Genomic DNA, 15,193 nt, shown 5'->3' with positions numbered 1-15,193 from the left:
CCTGACGAGGGAGGGGGGAGGGGCCACCCCCCCAGGCAACCCAAAAAACGTTGTTCTGTACTTGGAGTGGTAAAACTGACAAAATAAAGGATTATTTGCACAGCAAGAAGTAGTGAAGTGCTTGCCTTTCCTGTGAATAGATTCTTGAATGGCTGCCCCCATGGCTACACAGCAGCTTGTTTATATGACTATAGTAGTGTTTCTGAAGCAAATTCAGTTTTACCAGTGCAGGGCAACAGTATATTATATTGTTATGGCTTTCAAACACTTTACTTTTATGGTGTTACTGTTCCTTTACTAAATAAAAACTCATCCATGTTCTATTCCAATTGCACATTTTTAAAAATCTTCCCCTTAGTCTACTAGAAAATCATGGAAACATTAAACAAACCTAATAGAGTTGCTTTGCTTCCACTGAGGATTAATTCTATTTCAGTTTGGGTCAAGTACAAGGTATTTTTTTAGTATTATAGAGAAAAAGGAAATCATTTTTAAAAATTTGGTTCATTTGGATAAAAGGGAGAATATGGGAGGCAGCCTTTCCATAATTCAGAGCTTGGGTTTCCAGATAAAGGATCCCATACCAGTATATGCATTCCTTGTACAATAGGAAGGTATAATGACCCTCTAAGTATATAATCAAGAATATACTCTAATGTGAAAACGATTCAATTCTTTTCAACACCATTTGCGCAGTTGAAGCAATTTGCTGTTTCACGACAACTGCGCATGTGCCGAAACTCACGAAAATTGCCAAAGTACCGGTCTCATTCCGAAGACTGCCAAAGCATTTGAAGATGGTGTCCGTGAATCTGCACGGAGGAGTAAGTAAACCGTTTGCCCGGGGTAGGAGGGAGGGAGTCTATGTAGGGTAGGTGGGTAGAATTTTTCTTTAAAATGAACAAAGGTCCGGGAACGGACAGTATGCCCATAGACTTCAATAGGTGCTAAAAATTGTTGCATGTCACCAATAGACTTCAATGCATTTGTGCAAAATTTTCTGTCAAACTCACCCATCACTATTGGTGATGTTAGAAAGAATCTTACTTTTGGTGAAACTTTCACCCTTTAGTAACTATGCCCCTTCATTGAAAGAAAACGTACACAGCGGGTCCCTCGGCGCGCCTCTGTCCTGCAGCTCTGACGTCACGCAATCACGCACAGAAGCGCTTGCGTTCTTACTGACGCTGACGTGCGCCCAGACGCAGGCACATTGCGGCGCGGAGCGCCACAGGCATTCTGACGCTGGAGAATTGGCGCCAAGACTTAAAGATATTTAAACAGATTTTTGTATTTAATCTGTGCCTGGTTATTGCTGTTTATCCCTGAAAGCCTAGTTATATCAACTTTCTTTATTGACTCCTGTGTATGACCTTTGCTTGTTTTTGACTCTTCACTGCATATCCAGACTTCAGCCTGCCTATTGTTCCTGCTATATTGCTGCCTGCCCTTGAACTCGGATCTGGTTTGACTACGCCTCTCTCTCTCTCTCTCTACTCCCTGGTACCTCGATCCCGTTTTAGCCTCACTGCCTTCTCTCCCCTCACGGCCAGGTGGGTTCTGTGTTGTGTGAGTCGCTTGTGGGTCCTTGTCATCTAGAAGAGATCCATCGTCTGATTCCCTGGTAAGCCTGACATTCATTTTCCATTCCAGACACTTTGATGTCTGGCATGGTACCATTATTCACAACCAGATCCTATTCTCAGCCTTGGGAGAAAGGGCAATATGCAATCATATGTTGTAATACATTTCAAATCACAATAATGTGGGGCCCATTTACTAACAATCAAATTTAGCTTATTTCCACAAATCTCTAATAATTTGTGGTTTTCCTATTTCTTTATTTTTTTAAAAAGTGTAAAGACCACGAAAACCAACAATAACAACTTTGCCAGGTAAAAGTCGTTGACATCATATAGAGGTCAATGGGACCACTTTAAACCAATTCATACTTTTAGAAGTTTTCAGGGTTTATTTTACTAGGAATTGTGTGAAAAACTCAAATTTTTAGAGATACCTGTATTTGTATTTTTAGCGCATCTTAAAGCATTATTTTTCTTTCATACTTTTTTTATTCTGAACTTTTAATAAATGTCATGACATTTGTAGTTTTTAGAGTTTGCGAGTCCGACCTTTGATACAGTAAATAGGCCCCTGCGAGTTTATGCCAGCAGATGTGTCTTGGTAGACATTCAATTTACTATGAGGAGGTGAATAGAAACCCAGACCTTGAGTTTGCAGCTGACGTTGAGGTTGATGATATACTCAGATGTTGCTAAAGCATTTGATACGAGTGCCTTGAAGAAGGTTACTAATTAAATTAAGGAATATTGGCCTCGGACAAATTATTTGTACTTCTAATATATAGAAAAGTTGGAAATGTATGTTTAATTATAAACTATCCTCTATTAAGAAGTCACGTAATATATTTGTAATTAAATTGAACCTTTACAATCCATACTAGTGTCCCTCCATCCAAATGTTGACTAGACCATAACCCCACCATTTTTATTTTCCAAAGTGTAAAGGAGTTGTAGTCCCTCAAACACAGATTTGGATTCTCTACGCATAATTAATACAACAACATTCGTACAAGTCCTCCTAGGCCATCGGCTGAATTAAACCAAAAGGATCCCCCAATGATAATCCTGCCTACTCTATTGACACTGGACTCAGTCCTTGGCTTTATTTGATCCTTTGATCCTTGCCAAAGCATCAAAAACATATATTTCTGAAATTTCATTACGGTGTAATATTGGCAGTAACATTGGTAATGTCACAAAGTTTGATAACAAAGAATAGATATTTGCCATTGCAGAAGCTTTTTGCATCTATAATTAAACTCGGGGTTCCTGCTTTGCAGAGTTAGGTGGTACGTTTTAAGAAAGATGTACACCTCGTTAAAGCACTCCTGTACGGGTAATTTATTTTATTAAAACAGATTAAGAAATAGCAGGCAGAAGGATGTTGTTTCAAATTCTTTAAGAAATACTGTATTTGCAACAGTTAATAAAACCTTGCTCAGTCTAAGTGGACTTTGTGGTAAGACATGGGACTATTACATTTTAATATTATTTGTTTATAGTGTAGAGGGTTTGCCTATTGATTCTTTTGTCAGCGTGCAGTTTGATGGATAGTTTAATAATAGGTTTTACTGCTTTTCCAAATTAGTTCTGTGGCTTGACCTTGAAAGAATATTAATAGGTGTCCGCTAGTTCATTCTAATTACTGTTGCTCCTTGTGGACTGCCACTTTTCAAGACCATTTGAGTGGCAAGTGACATCATTTAACATCTTAAAACCAATTCCGTTTGATATTTATATATATATAAAATAGACCATCACATCCTTACCATTAAATCAACAAAAAATTCACAGCATTCTGCAGCATCTGTTGCAGTGATTCATTAATTTTTTTCATGGCAAAGATGTTCTGATCCAATTTTTGGAACTTATGCAAATTTGATGTTGCACCCCATGTAAGAAACTATAAAGAGTTCTGACATCTGGAGATTAGTTGACAGATAGATGATAGATAAATAGACTCCATTATCTGGAAAGTTACTATCCAGAAAGAACGAGTTGACCTTCCTTCATACACATTTAACCATATAATTCAAATGATTTCTAGTGATGGGCAAATTTCTCCTGTTCCGCTTCTCAAAAAAAAAAATCGGCAAAAAATTAGCAAAACTCAAAAATTGACGCTTGCGTCAATTTTGATACCAGCGTTAAAGTCATTGGGTGTCCGCATAGTGTTGACCCGTGATGGTTTTGATTAGAGCGACTCCGATTCACGTCCAAAATTTTTTGATGCCGGCGAATTTTCGCAGGAATTTGGTGAATTTATTTGCCTGCTGTGAAACGTGGAAATACTATACCCACCTCCTGGTTCTCTGGTTTGGGGTTGTAGGTGTGCCTTCTCTGACAGTTTGATTTTAGTGCTACAGATTGTCCAGTGGAAATAAACAGATAGACATCAATTGTAGCCAATCCATCATCCCCATATTTTTAACTGCAGCATTGTTTTAAAATTGCTACATGCTATCTGTAAGTCCCACCTGTTGTTTTTTACAGGAGGTGGTTCTCTTCTGCTGTTTGTCAGTGGAGGCAGTGGATAGACAAGGACAGCAGTGGTGGCAGCATATTATCTATATATAGTATATTAACCTTATTGGTATGCTTATAAACAGTATTGATTTGTGATTTTTACCCCATTGCATTACATTTTTGTTTCTACCTACATTTGTTACTTTTGTATTAACTGACAATTGTTTTCAGCTCACTTCCTGCACAATATACCTGGGTTCATTTTCATACATCTGTTATTTGCTGGGAAACTTGGGGGCCAAATGGTTAAAGTTCTGGAATTCTAATCCCTAATCTAGGAAGGTCTGCCACCTTTGACCTCCACAAAAACCAAACAAGGGAGAGGGATCTTGGCATTGGGGCGGAGTAGTAGCATATGGAGGTGGGGTAATGTGTTATTTGGGGGCGTATTGTTGCCTTGTGTGGGCAGGGTTGTGACATCAGTGGTGGTTTTTGGCCAGATTATTGTTTGGGTTTCACAAGACTGAAATCCACACAGACAATTGTGACTTAACAGCCCTAAGAATAACCAAACTATTTGGGTCAAAACCAAACAGGTGGCAACCCTAGTTATAGCTGGAACAAAAGTAAATTGAACGATGTGGCCATAAGCTTAACTGTAGATAATATTTCAGAGTGTGGTGGCAGTTGTAGACCAGCAACAGAATATAGATTCCCTTTAACCCCCTCCCCCGACAGCTAATCATTTAGGTGGGCTTTGTTATTGAATATTACACCTTTCTTCACAGTATATATTTTTTTATCATTTTAAACAATTGTTTTTGTTGTCCAGCCAGGATACTGCTAATTTTATTTAGACTTCTGAAACACTGCCCAGGGTTGGACTTGGCCGGTGGGACACCGGGAAAACACCTTATGGGCCCTGCTGGCTCAGACCCGCTCACTGGACTCCTCACCTCCCTCCCTGAACCCGGCCGGGTCCCTAATGCGACGGATAAAGGTGCGCGCGCAGGGGAGGGAGGGGCTAGAGGGAAGTTGGGGGGCCCGGGGCATGGTGCGGGGGCTCAGACTGCAGGCCCAGTGGGCCCTAGGCCCCCAGTCTGACACTGCCACACCCTTTTCTTGTTAAAATAAAAAACAGTTTGCTGTATCAGAAAAGATTACAAATATAGATATGAACCACATGACAATATAAACTGTGCTCCTATCTGTGGCTGCAACAGTTCCTGAAATAGTGTTTGATAGCTGCTTGTCACAGACAAGGCATAGGATATTGTTTGGTATAAATACAGCTTGCATCTCACAGGCATCAAATCATTACCTCCAGCCACATTTTGAGCTTCTAAAATACAAAACGGTTTAGCATCTAGTAACAGAATGAGACCAAGATGCAATTTTGCAGTTGCTGAAAAGCTTTTAGCATCTATTCTTTTCATAACCCGACCAAAACACCCAGACATTTTAAACATAGCAGATTACCACAGGGAATGCAACGGCTAAAAAAAATAAATTGCCGTCATTTTAAAATTATATCTAAGAATTGATTATCTGTTAAAATGTATAATTTTACAATTTAAAGCCTGCAGAGTATAGAGTGGGCTGCTATAAACTCTAATCCTTTACTGTTTGCATTTTATTATAATAATGTCAACCTCTGATCTCTCTCTATTTGATTTTGTTTTTAAATAATACAGTCATCTCTTTTATTGTGATGATCAGACTTCGTACTGTTAAATCCAATGTTACTGGATGATGAGCTCCTGGCTGTACTCTTCTTGAATGAATAACTATTCTAGGAAATATATTTCTCATCAAGTAATTATCTCTATTAAATTAAATCAACATCTATTTGTTTTGAAGGTCAGACTGTTGAGTAGTTATATATGTTTTTTTGAAATAAGCATTCTAATTGTCTGTCAGAGCTGTCTGTTTTATATTCTCATTGGCAGTTCAGAGGTCACTTTGTTTTTATGCTTGGGAAAACATTTTACATTTGCGTTACCAAAACACTCAAATAAAAAAATGTTTCCACGGGTTCACTAAAGATAAATGTTTCTAAGTATCTACAAGTATCTAAAACTAATTGAGTATTCTAAATAACATAATGACAATACATTAAAAATAATATTTATAACAAGTGATGCTGAAACTTATGGTACATACCAGGTGTGATGCTAAAGGATTCATTGGATGAATGCCTTGTGCATCTATAAGTGGTCATTTACAACCAGAAGCACAGTTGTGTTCTTGCAAATTTCCCTGCAGACAAGTTGTAAAATGCCATTAATTAAAGTTACTTCAGCAAAATTCACTCTTTGCACTACTATGTAGTGCCACTTGGTCCTTCCTGCCTCCCATTCTGAATCATCCACAATTGTACCCACTCAAAAAATAAAAAGAAACACACCTATCCGAAAAATAAAAGCACAATTGAAAACACAAATGGCTGCTGTGGAATATCGCCTGACGTCAGTTTACAAGTAGCACCATCTATGGGTCAAATGCAGTAGTGAAAAACATATTGAAACAAAATTGAAGACAAACTTTAAAATGAGTGACAACTGGATATAATATGTACCAGATTTTGAAGCTTGCATACCGACATGGGATACCCCATCTAGTATCTAGACCCTGAGGGGCACATATTATTTACTTTACATGTTATACAGGTCCTGGCTCCACATAGTGCTGAGAGACTGGCGAATTGCTAATGTGGTGCCTCTATTCAAAAAAGGATCCGTTCTCAACCTCAAAACTATAGGCCAGTTAGTCTGATATCAGTGGTAGGAAAGCTTTTTGAAGGGTTAATAAAGGATAAGATACTGGACTTTATAGCAAATCATAATACAGTACTATGAGTGTGTGCCAGCATGGTTTTACATGTAATAGATCTTGCCAGACTAACTTACAGTAATTTCTTTTTATGAGAATGTAAGTAGAGACCTTGATTCTGGGATGGCAGTGGATGTGATTTACTTAGACTTTGCTAAAGCATTTGATACAGTGCCACACAAATGGTTACTGGTTAAATTAAGGAATGTTGGCCTGGAACATAGTATTTGTACCTGGATAGAGAACTTGTTAAAAGATAGACTACCAAAAGTGGTGGTAAATGGAACATTTTCGAATTGGACCAGTGTTGTTAATGGAGTACCACAGGGCTCTGTACTAGGTCCCTTGCTTTTCAACTTGTTTATTAATGACCTGGAGGTGGGCATTGAAAGTACTGTTTCTATTTTTGCAGATGATACTAAATTGTGCAGAACTATAGGTTCCATGCAGGATTCTGCCACTTTGCAGAGTGATTTGTCTAAGTTGGGAAATTGGGCCGCAAACTGGAAAATGAGGTTCAACGTTGATAAATGCAGGTTATGTGGAATCCTGCCCATACACTAAATGGCAGTGTTTTGGGAGTTTCCTTAAATGAGAAGCATCTAGGGGTTTTTTGTAGATAACAAGTTGTTTAATTCTGGGAAGTGTCATTTTGTGGCTACTAAAGCAAAAGTTCTGTCTTGCATAAAAAAGGGCATTAACTCAAGGGATGAAAACATAATTATGCCTCTTTATAGGTCCCTGGTGAGGCCTCATCTGGAGTATGCAGTGCAGTTTTGGACTCCAACCCTTAAGAGGGATATAAATGAGCTGGAGAGAGTGCAGAGACATGGCTGGTTAGAGAGATGGAAGATTTAAATTATGAGGGTAGACTGTCAAGATTACACATTACAAGTACATTAGAGGACATTATAGACAAATAGCAGGGGACCTTTTTACCCATAAAGAGGCCACCCCTTCAGACAAGAAGAAAAGAACTTTCATTTGAAGCAACGTAGGTGGTTCTTCACAGTGAGGACAGTGAGGTTGTGGAATGCACTGCCGGGTGATGTTGTGATGACTGATTCAGTTAATGCCTTTAAGAATGGCTTGGATGATTTTTTGGACAGATATAATATCAAAGGCTATTGTGATACTAAACTCTATAGTTAGTATAGATATGGGTATATATAATTTATGTGAAAGTAGGAAGGGTGTATGTATGGATGCTGGGTTTTCATTTGGAGGGTTTGAACTTTTTCTTTTTCAACCCAATTTCACTATGTAACTATAGGGGGAACCAAATCTGGTTACGGTGAGAAGGGCTGAAAGGAGCCAAAAAGCTCTTAACTAGCAATTATATGCAAAGTGATTTGCATGTCTCCACCCATGATGCCTTATGGGAGAATCAAAATCATTTTTGTGTGTGTATGGCATGAGATAAGTAAATACCTTCTGATTCCAGAAGGCATCTCTTTGCATACTATGTAACTATTTAACATTGGTATGTCCCAACATTCTGAAGCCAGTGAGAATGTAATTGTATGGAAGAAAAATGAACCATACTCGGAGCAAGTTTATTGGCCAAAGTGGGTGCCTTTCGGGAAACATATTTAACTGTATCGGTTTGCAATATCCCTTTTAATTTAGGATCAACATACAACACAGGAATAAACTTTTTTATAATGTGGCAAACTTTAGGATATTCTTCTGAATGTTAAAAAATAAATACATTTTGTGGAATCTCTTGTTGAGTGTTATTTTTGTAATGTTGTACCTACTGACACAGAGGAACCCTTGAGCTACCGCCACCTCTGGACCAGCTCCATTGATTTCTCACTGCCCTACATCAATGGCTTCGGCACTTGCACCTAAAGAATAGGTTGCATTCTGCTCCCATACTGCACACCTGAAATAGCAACAACCAAGCTAGCACAACAGTGTCTGATTTGAATTGAGTACTTTTAACACATGGGCCACAATTACATCAGGCACCAACACATCCTGGCAGTGGCGTAACTAGATATTACTGGGCCCACAGCAAATATTTTTTTAGGCCCCGGAAATGTGTAGAGGTTGACCTGCTTTACCAATATTTATTGAAATTGTATATACCCATGCCTCATGGGGCCCCTATCCCTCCTTGGGTCTGCTTCCTCTATAGTTGCCCTTCTGCATCCTGGTGCATGCAACAACAATAGATTTCTTGATTATAATGTTGCATTAAGGAAAAAAACATGATGATTGAGTTCAACATTGTACTTTGCTCACCATAATTGCAGTTGTAAATGACCCCTCTAGTCTTTATTCCAAGCTGCCAAGTGTTTATTGATGAACAAGGATCACCAGCTGAAAGGGTTTAAGTAGTAAACTAGGCAACTACGCATTGCAAAAACATAAACATGCACTGTACACAGAGAAAGAAGCAAAGGGAGGAAAGTCAGCCAGCCAGGCCCAGATTTGTGGTGAGGCCACAAAGGACTGGGTCTAGGACGGCGAAATTCTAGGTGTGACAGGGAACGCATAATTCTCCAATTCTCCAATAAAATTGCTTTGTCATTAAACATTAGGGCACAAATGGGTAAGAAATGATAACAGCCAATAGGTGAACATTACCAGTGATAGTCAGATCATTCAAAAAAGTTGCTAACCAACACTAAACTAATAAAAGTAACACTATTTCAAGTGTTTAAATATTTATGAATATCAAAAAAATGCTTGAACAGCATGGACTGAACCCCTCATAACTTCTACAAATTCACTCCATTTTGGGAATCAACAGCATAGATCAATAAAACTTGGTGGGGTGTAATCTAAAGGGTAACGGAGTGCTAGAATTCATTAACAGTAATGTAAATTAGAAGGAGTTATGTACATAAATGGGCACAGATTGCAGCATGCATTAAGTTAATGTTGTAGGCTTGATCATGTTAAAGGGAGCTTACTAGAAAATCCAGTTAGAAGGGATCATTGTACCAACACTGGAGTCATTTACTTAACAGACGACAGTTTGAAAATTGGAAAAAAATGTCTACACTTTGTTTTGCACTTTGTACACTGCGTTCTAGTGTTTCTGACTTTCCCCAGTCTCGTTGCTCCATGTGCGGTTACCCATATGAAAACAATGGTGAGGGACTGGTGGTAGCTATGCATCCCCTTTATGCATCTCCTGACTTGCATGTCATTAAAGGACCAGTAATATAACTTATTTTCAAAAAAGATTTGTTTGTTCATAATGAAAAAAAACCCACCAAGACTCCTTTTCAGAAAAGGCGACAGGGCGACGATCCATCATGTGGCGCTCGATTTCTCCTCCCTGGCTATCTCCTATAGAAGGCAGGGAGGATCGTTGCCCTGTCGCCTTTTCTGAAGAGGAGCGCAAGCGGATTATTGGTAAGTTATTTCTTAATAAAGACTTTGCAAATTTAAAGCTAACTGTGTCTTTTTTTTTCGTTATGTACAAACTAATTATTTTTAATTTTTTTTTATGTTGCTGGTCCTTTCAGATATGCATTTAGGGAGCAGCAGGAGATACAGACTAGATAGATGATGGCCTTCATCTCTTGATGCTGTGGTCTTTTCCTTGCATTGGATATTTAATCTGCTACGAACAGGGTGCAGCATTCCACATGGTACAAGTGTTTGTTAGATGAGCTCCTGTGTGCATTAGTGGTCTTGCAATTGCTCCCCGTGGAAGAGTTTAGGTTTTGGTGTGGTGGATCATTGTGTCTGGTGATCTGGTGCATTTCTTTCAGTAGGACCTTGGGATCTTGGTTCCAAACATGATAAATACCAATCCACCAGTATCTCAAAGCCATTTCCAATAAGAGCAAAAACAATTATATTAAAACATTTCTCCACATGAAGGTTTGAAACATTCACTGTATTACTATTTTGTAAGCAAGAACTAAACTGCCATGGTTGATTAAGTAAGCACCTTTTTATCATTATTATCCCTTCCATTTATGAGGCGTATATGTATGTTGTACTGTATAGTTTTATATGCATCATTATTTCATTATTTTGACCAGATATTATTTGCTGAATATAGATCAGCAGATTTACCATCATTTACTCAAAACACTAAATCCTTGAACTGTAGGGGGACACCACCGGTAAGATTCTGCATACTCTGTCTGTCAAGAATGAAAATAAATATGGTAATAATGATCAAAGGTTGTTAATTTATCAAACTGAGGAAAATATCAGCAGGACATCAGTATTTTTTGCCCATCGAGTTTGAGAATGATGCACCATTTGAATTAGTGTTTATGATAAATAATTTCCCTGCGGTATTAATCATTCTCACAAGAAAATTAAACTGTCAGGAAGTGATAAAGTGTTAAAGAAACAGCAGAATTTAGTCACACCTGCATATGCTGAGTAAAGTTATGAGTCAAGAGACAGCTTTGAAATGTGATGATAAAATGAAGCTCATATTCCTGAACATTTTCAAAAAAGAGGTTGTTAGCTACATTACATGCTTCATCATTAACTATTAGAAAGACTGCAATGCAAAAGTTCCTATAACATTGTTCTCAAGCTGTTAACTTCAGTTTCCACCAGTACCTACTGGCTCTTAGAGGCAGATTTATAAATAATTGAGGATATGATCTCGGCGCAAACTTGAAAAATCAAATGTAAAAATTTGGTATCTAAAAGCTGGCTATTTTTAATTTGAATTTTTAAGATCAGTTTTAAATTCATTAAAAATAATGGCTGGAATCACTGTATTTTTCCTTATTTTTATGTGATCAGTTTCGTGAAATGTGAGTTCAATAAATGAATTGGTGCACATTTGAGCTTTTCAGATTTTTGAATAAAAAAAATGTTATTGCTTACATATTTGCCTCTCCATAGTGTTTATACGTTGTTGTTGTTGTTTTTTTAAATCTTGTTGTAAAAACAAGTTTATGATGGTAGAATGGCAGAATCCACAACATTTTGTTTGTAGTAGTATTTTAAATATAGATAGATATACAGGTATGGGACCCATTATCTAGAAACTTATATCTAGAAAGCTCTGAATTATGGAAAGGCCATCTCCCTGATCCAAACTAAGGTACAATTAATCCTTGTTTAAGGCAAAACCAGCCTATTGGGTTGATTTAATATTTACATGATTTTCTAGTAGACTTAGGGGCAGATTTATCAAGGGTCAGAGTGAAAATTTTAATTTCGAATTTAAAAATTCAAACTTTTGAGTTTATTTTAGACGAGGGAATGGTTAAAATTTGATTTGAGTTTTTAAAAAAAAGAATAGAATTTTTAAACGTATCATGTACTGGCCCTTTAAGAATTCAAATTCGACTATGTTCCACCTTAAACCTGTTGAATTGCTGTTTTAGCCCATAAGGGATGTCCTGGAATCAATTTGGAGTTGTTTGGAGACATCCTGAAAATTGAGTTTATTTTGGTGATAAAACTTGAATACAATTGGATTTTAATTCAATTTAAATTCATCTCAAGTTTGAGTGTCTATCTCATTCACTCGAATTTGAAAATTTTTATTTAAAAAAAATTTTGATTGACAATTTCACTCCCCCCCTAATTTCGAGTTCATGGGAGTTTATGTGAGATTTTACAAACTCCCATGAACTCGAAAGTCAACCCTTGATAGATCTGACCCTAAATCTAATCCAAATTACGGAAAGATCTGGAAAACCCCAGGTCCCAAGCATTCTGTATAACAGGTCCTCCTACTTTTACCTGCATGTATCAGGAAACAATTAAAAGAAAGTGTAATAACAAATTACAGATATATGGCATTTTCCAACAAATTAATTTAAAATTATTTTAACATAAAGTGGATAAACAAGCTGTAGTTTATTGCTAATTGTATTGTTAAAATGAATATGCATTTTCTGAAGAACAAATATCAAATCCCCATTATTAGAAATAATTTGCTAGTATTTTATGGAAACTGGATGTTATAGAGTTAATATAGTGAATGTTATTGATTTATGTATGGATTTATCCGAAGATCTGAAGTGCTTTAGATCTGTGAACCACCCTTCAATTCTAGGAATTTCTTACAACTTGAATGTCAAGACATGGAAGGTCAATTAATTAATCAGACCTCACAATCGTAATATAGCTGTCAGTGCGACTTCTATAGTGTTTCAATGGCTGATAATACAGCAGTAGAATGTGTAATCTATGAAGCCTATGCATTTATGCACCTCAAGGGAAGATTAAATGAAGTATAAGTTTGTTATTTTTTTTTTAATTTAAGTCTCAGAGCACCAACTAATTGCATCTTGTATGGTAGCAAAATAAAGGATATTCCTCAATCTTGAGAAGGCCCTCAAAATATAATAATCCTTTTAAATACAATATGATCAGCAATATACAAATTATCTGGCAGATCAAATGTGCTGTTTAGGTTCGGCATTCATTGCTGTCAATAGCAGCAATGATCCAGGACTTAAAACTTGTCACAGGGGGTCACCATCTTGGAAAGTGTCTGCGACACTCACATGCTCAGTGGGCTCTGAGCAGCTGTTGAGAAGCTAAGCTTAGGGGTCGTCATTAATTATCAAGCAGAAATGAGGTTTGTCTGTAATATAAGATGATGCTACAAGGCTTATTGTTCAATTCTGATGCTAATTACACTGGTTTCTGTGCTGCCATGTAGTAATTATCTGTATTAATTACTAGTCTTATATTGTGACATTTATATTCTGTGTTTACAGTATATTGTGAGTGGCTCCCTAAGTGACAGCAGTACAAAGCATGTGCAGTGAATCAGCAGAAAAGAAGATGGGGAGCTACTGGGGCATCTTTGGAGACACAGATCTTCACTGCTAAAGGGCTGTGGTTGCATTTCCCTGAGGCTGTAGTCAAGGCAGTACCTCCAAGCAGAAATACCTCACACGTGGTCTGGATCACACCCAGTGGAGTGGTCAGGGAGGAGAACCTAAAGCCTGACACCCTATCCACGGTGGACTCTTCACTGTAGGCAATCTTAAAGCCTGGGAAGCTACTACCTGCTACACCTACTTGATGGAGCACAAATATGCTCCATCAGGAAAATGAGAAAGTGTAGGGAATTAAAGCCATAGGGGACACGTTAACCCTATGGGTCCCTACATGTGCTAATACTTTTGAGGGTGGAAAGAACAAATAAGGAATTTTGTCTGCTACTGTATGTGTAGTTGAAAGGCTTGAACATCCCCCATTTGGCCAGTCTTTCCTCATAGCTAAGATTTCCCATACCTTTTACCAGCTTAGTTGCCCTTCTCTGGGCCCTGTCTAATTCAATAATGTCCTGTTTGAGTGATGGAGACCAAAACTGTACTCAATATTTTTTCAGTGCTCTGTACAGAGGAAGAATGACCCCCTACTCCTATGAATCTATGCCCCTTTTAATACAGCTCAAGAACTTATTCCAAATAGAGAATGTACCATTAACAACCACCCTCTGTACCTGATCCTGTAGCCAGTTTCCTATCCATGTGAAAACGCCTTCATTAATCCCAACAGACCTTAGTTTAGAAAGCAGTCGTTTGTGGGGCACAGTATCAAACGCTTTGGCAAAATCCAAATAAATCACATCTACTGCCCCCCCACTGTCCAGCATCTTACTTACCAAGTACTTACATTATTAACTTAAGTATATGATACCTAAAATTTGTGAGAGTTTCACGCATATTGATTGATTGATTAATTCTTTTGTTCATTTATTGCAGCACAATGCAGAGTAATTAAGAACAGATATGTGTGGCTCTGCAAACACAGAGCAGCGCATAGCAAATGGAGACACATTTCAATATCACTATACTAATGGATGAATACATTTACATGTGATATAAAATAATTACAAGAAGTTAAGAAGAGAGACAAGAGAAAAAGTAAGAGAACATTTTGACACACTATTCATGCTGTCAATGGAGTTAAGAAGTGATAAGTAATTAAACACCTTCAGTCACTTATGCACTTTCAGCAGAAAATGGTCAGCTGCAGAACTCAGCAGGTATCGTAATAGGGATTTTAGTGAACCTTCAAGTTGTACCAAATACCCATAATTTAAATATAGCAAGAAGTTAAAAGGTGGAGATGACTTTTTATTACTGTTATAAAATGTTGGTTTAGTCTAACAAAAATGGTAAAAAAAAATGCAATCATATTGCATTATATCCTTGTTCCTTGCTGTAGACCTATGTCCACATGTCTACATATGTCACCTATAGCCACTTTCTACTTCTACGTTAGAGCATTTTAGTATTCTTTGTTAATTCTGATAAAGGCCACTAGAACATTTTATAAGACTTTGTAATGGTGGAAAGTTTCCAGCTAAGATTAAAACTGCAAAAAGCATTCCATACTGGTCT

The sequence above is a fragment of the Xenopus laevis genome, chromosome 8L (genome assembly GCF_017654675.1).
Source record: "Xenopus laevis strain J_2021 chromosome 8L, Xenopus_laevis_v10.1, whole genome shotgun sequence".
NCBI classification, from domain to species: domain Eukaryota; kingdom Metazoa; phylum Chordata; class Amphibia; order Anura; family Pipidae; genus Xenopus; species Xenopus laevis.
Note: the sequence above shows the minus strand (reverse complement) of the source record.